At 34.7% G+C, this 12,444-nt stretch overlaps 1 protein-coding gene across 4 annotated transcripts in view; it reads left to right on the plus strand.

Moving 5' to 3' along the window:
- sv (paired box protein shaven) overlaps positions 1–12,444 on the plus strand; it is a 115,092-nt gene that overhangs the window by 63,795 nt on the left and 38,853 nt on the right. The gene's annotated exons all lie outside the window — the stretch shown is intronic.

Here is a 12,444-nt window from a genome sequence, read left to right on the forward strand (position 1 = left end):
TTAATTTACCTAAATTAGTCAATTTCTTCCTAAAATTCTTTATTAGAAATAGAAAATAAAAATCTACTTGGATTGGTGATTCTATACATTTTCATTTTTTTTTTATAATATAGGAGTAGCAGACGAGCATGCAGTCCACCTGATGGTAAGTGGCTACTGCCGCCCATGGACATCTGTAATACACCCCAGATAGGATTAGATATTCCTACCTGAGGTCGACCACAGATGCGCCGCTACCCCTGAGGACTAAGCTGGAACGCCTCGGAAAAGTCTGTCTCCCTTACCACACCCTTCAAACCGGAACACAGCAGTGCCAACACTGCTGTTATTAGGTAGAAATAGGTGTGGCGGTGGTGCCGCCGGAGTCGAACCACAAAGAGTTCTACCACATTCGATATTTTCATTTTTAATAGATTCAAAATAGAACATAACTATTTGTCGCATACGTGCTAATTCTCTCGTAGACAATGCAATATCTACTTTATAGTGTATATGGTGTGGACTATGGATGTCAGCTTACTTATATATAAGGCCACTTCTTAGTCCTTAGGAGTAACACAAAGACTTCAGTAAAACCCTTCTTCTATTCATATAGATCCATCCTTGGCCACATGTAAGCTTCATGGTTGGTTAGTCCATTGGCAGAAGGGACCACTTAGGTACTATAGGCAAAACGGCATGATATTTTTGTAAAAAAACGTCACTCAGTCAAAAATATAAATAATCATATTATAAAATAAATTTGATCAAACTCTACCTCCGCTATTGTAAGGGTAGTGGATACTCTACCTATAGGCAAAAGGGCATGATAATCTAGACTTTTTTTACAGTCGGTCAAAAATATAGACAATAATATTATCTATAAAATAAATATTTTGGAAAACTCTATCTCCGCTATCGTAAGGTTAGTGAGTACTCTACTTAACGTAAATTGTGATATAAAATGGCGGATCGAGGCTTCTATTTTGAGGTTATTCGATAGCGTAGGATTCAACGGACCTCAGTGTTAAGGGATGAGGGTGGTTTTACTATCTAAATATTAGAGCGGTTTTGGTACTTTATGCAGATGGTAGAGCTTTGTAGAGCGAAAGTTCATAATAAATGGAGATCGCTGGTAGAGTTTGTGTTTTTTTGTAATCTAGGATAAAAATATGAATCGAAAGGTAAAATCAGTATTTGTTAGTCAGTTAATTGTATCAGGCGTTACTTTGCGAAAATACATGTTATTAACTTAGAATTAAAACTTGAATTAAATTTACAAATTTAAAAAAATAACTTGGAATTAAAACACTTGGCGAGCGCGGTGGCCTATGGAGGCCAAGTGTATAATGGTGACTCTATTTTTTTTTGCGCCCAGACGAATAGGTGGAAGACTGGGCTACCCTCTGCGGAGAAACAGGAGTAAAAATGCATTCAAGCATTTACAGGCCGCGACGGCGGTGCCTGCGTCGAGTGGGGCTCGTGAAAGGACCTCCTGAAGGGAGGACCAACCCACTAAAACTCCTTTAAAAGCTTCGTCCAAGGGGACCGTACAGCCGACATCGGATAGCGACCTCTCATTGTGGAACGAGAGGCGACTGGTGACTCTCCTATCGACATAGTAGAATTAAATTTGTGATTAATGTTTAAAATTCATAACCCAAGCAAAAAAGGTGTGGCAATAGTTTCTTCAAAAACAAACTACGAAGGGTTACTACCTTTTTACCCTGATTTACACCACTTACCATGTAGGCCCAACATTAAATTAAGTAATTAAAACAGATTGCTTGATTAATAAAATTACCCACACTAACCAGTCGGAAACAATTAATTATTTTTTGTTAACATAAAAAGTAGAAACCATGTTTATTACAATAGGAGTTTAAAAAATATTTCCTGGTAGGCATTTAACTGAGTCACAGCATAGATCACGTTAAAACTATGCTCTGTACCCTTAGAATGAGTTTTTACGTTTTGACAAAAATGACTGTTTTGGTATTTGTTTATATGATTGGAAATATATGAGAAATACGTAATCAAAAACAAAAACAGTAATTTTTGTCACAACGTAAAAACTCATACTAAGGGTAGTCAACAATATCGTAGGTAGGTATATAATGTATGGCAAGATGACGTATCTACCTGGAGTGAAAGACATTATGTACAATAACAAATACGATAATATTATATATATTTTTTTAATATTTCGCAATTTCTATTTTTATTTTATTTTACGTACAGTTGTCGTCAACCCATTACTGTCCCACTGCTGGGCACGGGTCTCCTCTCAGAATGAGAAGGATTAGGTCATAGTCCACCGCGCTGGCCAAGTGCGTATTGGTAGACTTCACATACCTTTGAGATATTTTTTATAAATCTCTAAGGTATACAGGTTTCCTCACGATGTTTTCCTTCACCATTAAAGCCCGTGATAATTAATTTGTAATATGCATATCACTTCGAAAACTCACAAATGCTTACCTATACCAAAAAAAAATCAAAACCATGTTTATTACAATAGGAGTTTAAAAAAACGTTTCCTGGTAGACATAACTGACTCATAGCATAGATCACGTTAAAATTATTCTGAACAATAGAGTAGGTATAATGTATGGCAAGATGCCGCACCTCGAGTGAATGACATTGTACAACCACCTTCAATACAACCACACACCATAATAACACGAAACATGTATGAAAACCCCAGCCGCTAAAGTTCAAAATGGCATGCACAAAACAAAGTAACGGCAGCATATGCGTAACCCGAGACACACAAAGGTTTCATATATCACACAGAACACACACTACGAACCCAGCGCTGTGATTGGTCAATGCGCAGGCGCATATATCACATATAGATCTTCGTTTTGAAACGAGTTGTGAGTAATTGTGGAGATTTTAGAAAGGTGGTTTGGTCTGTTGAAATAGAACCAGTTTGTTGCGCAGGCTCGGTTTAAGCAATTTTGGTCTTAATATCTTATTAATACGTGCCATTGCGTGCGTTAGGTTATATAAAGTATTCGTTAACAGCTATCTACATAATTTATCTGCTTATAAAATACAATTTATGTGTGTGGATTGATTGAGCGTTTTGTAATGTTTCCTGGCGATCCTTGAATATACTGTAAAGTTTTTAAAATATTTCGCAATTTAATATCTATAGGTATGTGTTTTGCTTAAAATATACACACATCATTTTTTGGTACATACGGCTGAATCAATATTATGTAGTAACTCTATACAAATTATGAAATATCTATACAGTAGGTAAATTCTGTACTTAGGCACTTAAGATACTCTAATGACTCTTATATCGTTCAGATTTTTGCAATATACGTACATTTAATTTTGATTTTCTAAAATAATCAAGTCATTTTTCTGTGTAATGACAGTAAAACTTATAAATCATACGATTTTCATTAATTTATAATCTTCATAAACCAAAATATAGATTTCTGTTAATTTTTTGACTTATAGTAGAACAATTACAATATTCCCTTATATATACAACTAGCTGACCCGGCAAACTTTATACCGCCTCAAAATCTATTTATGAAATATATTTCATATAAAATATAGCCTATGCTACTCGTGGATAATGTAGCTTTCGAATGGTGAAATAATTTTTTAAATCGGTCCAGTAGTTTTTGAGCCTATTCATTACAACCAAACAAACAAAAAAGTTTTCCTCTTTATAATATTAGTGTAGATAAAACAATTTAATAATGTATTTTAAAAGAGATTAAATCACTTCACTCTAGAAAAACATGGTGGAATATTAGCCTTAGCATAATCCCTAGATCACAGACACAGTTAAGTAACAAAATATAGATTGCAACCAGATTTAATCTAAGATAGGTCTTTACGGAGTTAAAACATATTAGGTCAAAATTAATTAGTATTCAAAATAAAAAGTAGAGTTATGAAACAGATTACAAAATTATACAATGAAATTTAATTTAAAGCTGTGTGGTAGAGTATGGTAGAGTCAGAGGAACTGAATTACCATACCCACCGGAAACGCAGCCGCCGTTGGGCCGCCATCTTGTTTTAGTTCAAAAAAGGAACCAGTTTTTTATTGTTGTAATATGCTTTTTATTACTATATTGTTGTTTGTCCGGTAATATAAATTATATCTTACACACACAAACCGTGTCACTGTAGTAGTCGCTAATTACCAAAATTGCTCATCTGATTTCGATAAAATTTTGTGTGTTTATAATAATTGTTTTAAGCTTTAAAGATAGGATAACTTTGGAAACGATATGTGAATGTTGCGGTAAATCATTTTTTGTGGGAAAATTATGTCTATTCAGTTTTATCAATAAATAATAAAAAAGTTCATGTGAAGTGAAGCTGATGTTGAGTGGTCAGTGCCATGAAACAAACCAATAAAATAAGACTCTACTTGAAGTAGCTCTGCACTCAGGTCTGTATTTGCCTAAAACTCAGACTCGTACAAAATTTTTGAAGCCATAATACACATAGTAATAATAAATATATGCGTGGCGATCCACGGATTCCACGGTGGAAGTAACTATGTAGACTCTACATTGTAGAGCAATAACAATTCACAATTTTATTATTATAGTGAGTTTCACTTATTAAAATATGACGACTTAAATGTAGAGTGGGGTAGAAAATGAAAGCCTTACTCTATCTTTGGTGTACCTTCACTCTACTTCTTACATTTTAGTGTAGGACCATAATATCTAATTCTGAAGTAACTTAATAACGTTTTGAATATGTACATTTTATTTAATTCCTGTACATCATAGATTAGTAAAGATACTTCGCCGCCTTGATATTGAATGAAGCCACAAACGGCTTATTAGTAAGTTATTTTTTGGAATTCTTGACAAATAAAAACATTCTTAGAGAAAATTTACGAATAAATAACTAATACTGCGTAATTTACATAATAAATAAATATTTATTTCAAATATTTTAGGGACATTTTAGCACGGAGACGTGGCAAAACTTTTTTACGCAACTATTTCATTTGTCTTAAACTGGGTACATTTTCTTGTTAGGAGTGAGTAATCTTTACTTATCTATGCTGTACAACAATATTTTAAGAGGTAGCCCTATCATCTTTCTTTATATTAAAATGAAAATCTGTTCAGCTCTTTACGTTAAACCAGATTTAACTAGTTCCTACTAGTTTAGCATGCCCCATACCATAGGGTCATTGGTCCGCATTTCTACATCCTATAATTAATTCAGTCTCGGGCGATCCCATACAAAAACCATGATAGCATGGGTGTGCAGACACCATAACGAGGGGTATGGTGATCGTCCTTGACTGTTAAAGTTGACTTTAGAATTGTAGAGATTTGTAGAGTTTTTGGACTCTACTAGTTTATTTCAATCGTCACTGTTGAGCAAAGATTTTAGGACACAGAAAAGTCTTTTAACTGAGGAGGGTATGAGTGTATGTGAGTTAAATTTTTGGCTACCTCTGCATCCCAAAGAACTTGACAGATTTGGATTCGTCTTTGGGTATAAGCATAGTGACATGGGCTGTATTTAAAGCAATGTTTTTTTAAATAATAATCAACTTTTGACCGCGCATCTGGCTAATCTAAGTTAGCAGTCCAATCCTATTTGAGATTGATTACAGATATCTATAGACAGTAGTGACTTACCATCACTATGAGCCAATCTAAGTTAGCAATTCAATCCGATCTGAAATTTACCACAGATATCTACTGGCAGAAGGTTCTTACCATCAGCTGGGCTGAATACGCATTTGCAATTTCTATTTAAAAAAGACAATAACAATTAAATTAAAATTATATTCACAAACCAAAACGATTATACATTAAAGCACCACATTATTATCATTACAACTTCCGCATCCGTTAAAAGTCAAAAGCTCAATTTTATCTGTGGCCACAAATTTAAAAGTTAAAAACGAACGTCCATCCAATTTGAAACGGGGGAGGTCTTCCGGGCGCGCTTCCTGGCTATTCCAAATTTGAATTCCGATTGGAGTGATTTGTGGACCCTCGGATAGAATTTGATGGGACGTTTTTGTCAGATAATCGGATTTAGTTGTGTTTTGTTTTGTTACGAAACTATGTATTTAGTTGTCTTAAGATTACCTACTTTGAAGCTTATTTTCTATTTTTGAAAAAAATATTGAGGTATATATGACGTCATTTTATTTATGTTTTAATTCTGCAGTCTTGACCACAACTAGGAAGGTCCGAAATACACTCTGCTCTCTTGCAAATCGAATGAATATTTTTTTCTAAATCGGACATAAACTTTACCTACTTTGATTAACATCGATACGTTACAATAACAAAAGACTGGAGTAGCAAAGCACCTAGCAGTTCACCTGATGGTAATTGGTCACCAATGTCCAAGGGGAGGTCTTCCGGGCGCGCTTCCCGGCTATTCCAAATTTGAATTCCGATTGGATGATTTCTGGACGTTTTTGTCAGATAATCGGATTTTGTTTTGTTTTGTTATTAAACTATTTGGTGAAGTTAAGATTTTTCCGAAGCTTATGTTCTATGTTTCAAAGATATTGAGCTATGACGTAATTTATTAAATCGTAGTTGTTAGTGTTTTAATGCTGAAGACACTTTCTCCCAACTAAGAATGTCTAAAATACACACTTCTCTCTGCAAATTGAACGAATGAAGAAATTTTGACTCTAAATCAGGCATGATTTTTCCATTGTTCGGACATATCACAAACATGTTACAATTCACAAAGACTTTAATGTTTTTTTTTAAAGATTGGTATAGCAAAAAATCTTGCAGTCCACCTAATGGCGAATGGTCACCGATGTCTACGGGAGGACTATCCAAATTTGAAAACCGATTGGAGTGACTTATGGACCCACGGATAGAATTTGATGGGAAGTTTTTGTCAGATAATCGGATTTAGTTATGTTTTGTTTTGTTATGAAACTATTTCGTTAACTTAAGATTGCTTCGAAGCTTATGTTCTTTTCTATAAGATTTCTTCGATTCTTATGTTTTATGTTCTGTGCATGGAAGACATTTAACTATGTAGTAGTTTCTTAAGAATTTATGTTCTAAGTTTGCGGAATCTTGTCCATGACTGGGGAAAGTCCGAAACACACTACAATCCTAAAATTACAGATTATCAAGTATATCCTAATTATATCTGAGACCATATTACTTTTCAGGAATAGCAATGCATCAGTGATAGACTTAAGGTAGAACCTTTGTCCTATGTGGACTTGATTATGGCAGCAGTGACTACTCCAATATTATAAAAAGTATAGGTATTTTCTTATTTATGCTGTATAGTTTAGCTAGTTTTTGCCCGCCGCTTCGCCCGCGTTTAATAGAAAATAATAAATAAATAAAACTGAAAATTCGTACCTTCGTTAAATTCGTAACTTTGCTAAAGATCATCACTTGATCAAATGCATAGTTTACGATTCAATCCTTACTAATACCGATTAAAATAATAGACTTTTTGGTCCAAAAGATGGATTCTCCGATTAATTGATCTTAGGTCGCCATCCCTAGTTCCCGTGGGATTTCCAGGATAAAAACTATCCTATGTCCTTTCTCGGGTATCAGACTATCTTTGTAGAAAATTTCATTAAAATCGGTTCAGTGGTTTGGGTGTGAAGAAGAGACAACCAGACAGACAGACAGACAGTAAGAGTTACTTTCGGATTTATAATATTAGTAAGGATATCAACTATAACCAAAATCATCATGTTTATACCACTACTGGGCAACTTAATAGCCCACTCCACTGCGCTACTATTCTTAATTCATTAAGTAGGTAGCTACGTAACTCAATTAAAAGTAATGTGAATGGAGGAAAAACTCGGCTAAAATTTCTTAGCGTCGAAGGTAGAGCTTTTGACGTAATGAGTCGAGTTTACATACGAAATGTATTTTTCTTAACTAAATTCGTACCTGAAATGTGTTTAAATTTTCAGTACAGCTGTATACCTAACAAACTAAAACTAGTTATTAAATTTCACTTTTTTTATAATATAGGAGTAGCAGACGAGCATGCAGTCCACCTGATGGTAAGTGGTTACTGCCGCCCATGGACATCTGTAATCAACCCCAGAGAGGATTAGATATTCCTACCTGAGGTCGGCCACAGATGCGCTGCTACCCCTGAGGACTAAGCGGTAACGCCTCGGAAAAGTATGTCTCCCTTACCACACCCTTCAAACCGGAATACAGCAGCGCCTACCACTGCTGTTATTAGAAATAGGTGTGACGGTGGTGCCGCCGGAGTCGAACCACAAAGGGTTCTACCACCTTAACAGTCCATCACTATACCATACCATACACTATCACTATACCACAGATTAAAAAAATATTAGAATAATTAACTTTACAATGGAAAGATTACTTAAGTACCATTAAAAATAACATAATTTTTTGATTAAACTTCATCATCTTTCTAGTTAGTTACATTGGCCGGTTGACAAGTTCTAGAAAAGATATGATGATGTGTGCTTTCTAGACCGACATGAAATTGCAAAAAGGGAGGTAGAACTATATGTGGTTCGACTCCGGTGGCACCACCACCTATTTCTACCTAACAACAGCAGTGTTCAGCGCTGTGTTCTGGTTTGAAGGGTGTGCTAAGGACAAACTTTTCCTATTCTGCATCTTTGCATCTGTGGGCGACCTCAAGTAGGAATCTAATCTTATTTGGGGTTGATTACAGTTCATGGTTGTAGCCATCTACCATCAGGTGGACTGTATACTCGTCTGATACTCCTATAGTATAAAAAGCAGTGGGACAGATGACGAGTTCCTGATACAAAAATGGTTTGACGAAGGCTATGTCTAGACTATTCTAGATCATCATGTAACGGTAGAATAATCCGATATTCTCTAAAAATACTTATAATCACGTAGTAGGTACATTTTCTCCAAGGTTTAGATCCAGGATACACCTGCGACGCTTTCCCGCTTCCCCACTTCCGGTGCGCCATCTTGTCCGCCATTACGCTTAATTACTACGGAACAAGGGTGCTTTAGTTCCTACTAGCTTATTTTGTGTAGGGCACGGAAATTCTTTGTATTAATATGTATAGGTACTTTCCTCCTATTGTACTTGAAAAATACCTATTTAGAAACATAATAAGAAAAACAGTGATAGCCTAATGGTTAAGAAACTAAGAAAATAATAACTAACTAAAAAAATTGAAACTAAAAAAATAAGAAACCTAGTCATGGTAATGGTTAAGAAACTCGGCCTCTCGATCGAGGGGTCCGAGATTCAAATCCCAGGCACTTATGATTTTTCAAAGTTATCTGCGTATTAGATATTAATTATCACTTGCTAAACGATGAAGGAAAACATCGTGAAGAAACCTGCATAGCTGAGAGATTTATATAAAAAAAATCTCAAAGGTATGTGAAGTCTACCAATACGCACTTGGCCAGCGCGGTGAACTATGGCCTAATCCTTCTCATTCTGAGAGGAGACCTGTGCCCAGCAGTGTGACAGTAAAGGGTTAATGATGATGATGATGAACATAATAATAAATTTAAATTAACCTAATCCACTGGGGTATCTATGAGCGACGTCAGATACTAATGTTATGAGATTAGGAGTGCAAATGCTATTCTTTTCGCAACCTTCAAATGTCCCACTACTGGTAATGGCTATATCATTTGAACTAAGCGAATTCATCAAGCTGTTTCAGCAGACATTAGTTAAGTTTATATCTAAAAATAGTAAAGAAATGTAGCTAAATGTAAATTTGCAAATTAGATTTCAATTAATTAAGAGATAATGAAAAAGAATAAGAATTAGATGCTACGTGTTGTAACGCAAATTCCTTATTTACCCACATATTTGAAGCCCTCAAAATATTTTTATAGGCGTTTGAAGTCTAATAACACACACTTAGGTGTTTTAATAGACTTTAGTCTAAATTTCTTACTGAGAATAGACCTGTCTCTAGGAATAGGGCATCAGGCTCTGTATATATTGAAGGTATCAGGCTACAGACATTGAACGTATCAAACATGGACTGTGGTACATTGAAACACATTTTCAGTTTTGCCTGCCTCGGCACGCGTTAAACACTATGCTGTAGATTTAAATCAACTCTAAAAAGGTGACAGAAGCATGAGTAGGTAATATTTTAAATTGTCATCGGTCCTACCTACAATAGTTTTGATGAAGCGTACATGTACCCAAGGGTACAATGCTTTGTCAAAGTACTTGTGGACAGGTTACATGGTAGTGTAAGTAGTAGAGTAAAGTTTATAAGATTACTAGCTGACCCGGCAAACGTTGTGTTGCCATATAAATAAAACCCTTATCACTTACGGGTATGAAAAATAGATAGTAGCCGATTCTCAGACCTACTGAATATGCATATAAAATTTGGAGAAAATCGGTGAAGTCGTTTCGAAGGAGTACGGTAACTAACATTGTGACACGAGAATTTTATATATAAGACCATTACGACTGCCAGTTTTCAAATGTGAATCTCTCATTTTTCGGCACGCCCTGCAGCCCGGCTCAAAGGATTTTAAGGTACTAGGTGTCATTCAATTCGTTTAAATTGCAGGAGTATAGGCTAACTATAGGCTATGATTTTAAAAAATTGAGTTTTTCTTTTTATAATATTTATTAACCAAAGTACAAATTTTGACAATGTCTAATAAGCAGAAATTGCTAAATGTCGATCTTTACGCGAAATATTACATAGATTGTTTATTAATAACGGCATTAAACCATCGACTTTTCATACAATCAAGCATACATCAGTATCACGGTACCAGGAGAGCAGAAGCTCACGGATATCAACAAAGCCAGGCGGTATCGATTCGCCGAGGGGCGTGACCGATCGATCCGGCGTCACGCCTCGTGCGCCCCCCGCCGAAAGTGTTCGTCTTGGACTCGCGGAAATCTTGCGATTTTGGGTGTGAATGACCTTTGGTTTTTACAAAATTGCGTTGGACTATAGTTGGTAAAATTCTTAAGGAATAAGCTAAGCTTTATTTTAATTAATTGGTTTTGTTGAATTAAAAAATGTTAATCGTAGAGGGTCTTAATTCTTAATACTGAAAGTCTTAAGATATTTTGGTTACAAATGTATCACAGTCGGTAGGTATATCACGTTCAAATGTTGAAATTTAAGTTTCTTCCTTATTATTAACTAGTAGTACTGATACTATGTAGTACTTATAGTTATTATTTAGTAGTATATATCTTCTAGTATTTATATATATTTATATTTAGAAAATGTTTCATCTTAAATAATATAATATTTTGGATATTAGGTATATCGTCGTATTTGTGTAAAATATATCTTGCTCTAAAAAAATAATATATCTAAGGCTTATTAATGCTAAAAGGCATTCATACTTAGTCGTCACTTAGTTAAACATAAAAAATAAAAATGCATTTATTTAGGAAAAATCCTTAAAACTAGTAGTCCAGATAGTTATCGTTAGAATAGTCTCACCTAAAATGATTATATTATTTTGTACTAATATATTGACTAATATAGGCGGTAGAGACCACTAACATTAGGTAGGCTGCATACTACTTCTATTACATAAAGGAAAATTATACCTTAGAACATAAATAACACAGTCTTACTTATAAAGTGATGTAAGTAACATACGTATTTCCGTGTAAATTACATAACAGATATTATTATATCCGATAAATCGAATATGAGACGGATATCCCCCGTTATAATACTTGTTTACATAAAATCTATTAAGTCTTGTTATAAAGGTATTCATAATATTTAAATTTCAAAGCATGCACCTCACCTTACCTCACCTCAGTTCACCTCATATTAATTGACTACTGCCGCCGATGTAATCCTTCAATAATTTTTACAAACTTTTTTTTACTCGAAATTGCACTTCCATATCTCCCGGAATATTATCAGATTGTATATAAATTCCTTACTCAAATCTGCACTTTAAAATCTACATGATTATGTTCGGATTGTATAACAATTTCTTATGAAAGCAACTCATCAAAATCTACCGGATTATGGCCGAATTATATATCAATTTGTACCTCAAAATATGACATCAAATTACCTAGTTATGGTTTACTAGTATGAGATTATTTTACTTAAAATTTCTGAACAAACTCAGCTCAGTTAAGTAAGGATTGTAAAACATTTTTTACACAATTTTTGACATTAAAGTTTACCCGGTTATGGTTTCATTATATAATAATTTCTTACTCAAATTGTCACATAACACTACCCAGTTATGGGTGAATTGTGTAACAATTTTTTACTCAAAATTTCTTCACAAACTCAACCCGGTTATGGTCCAATTGTATAACAATTTCTTACTCAAAACTTCACATCAAAATACCCGGTTATGGTCGGATGCACCGCCGACCCGGGTAAACCCGATCGATGTGTACACGGATAAACCGGGCGAGATCGATACCCGGTTCACGGCCGCCACCACGGCTCATTGGGTGTACACTTTTACAATAATA

The sequence above is a fragment of the Epargyreus clarus genome, unplaced genomic scaffold, assembly GCF_041222505.1.
Source record: "Epargyreus clarus isolate Ecla_fem2 unplaced genomic scaffold, WU_Ecla_fem_2.2 ptg000031l, whole genome shotgun sequence".
Lineage (NCBI taxonomy): Eukaryota > Metazoa > Arthropoda > Insecta > Lepidoptera > Hesperiidae > Epargyreus > Epargyreus clarus.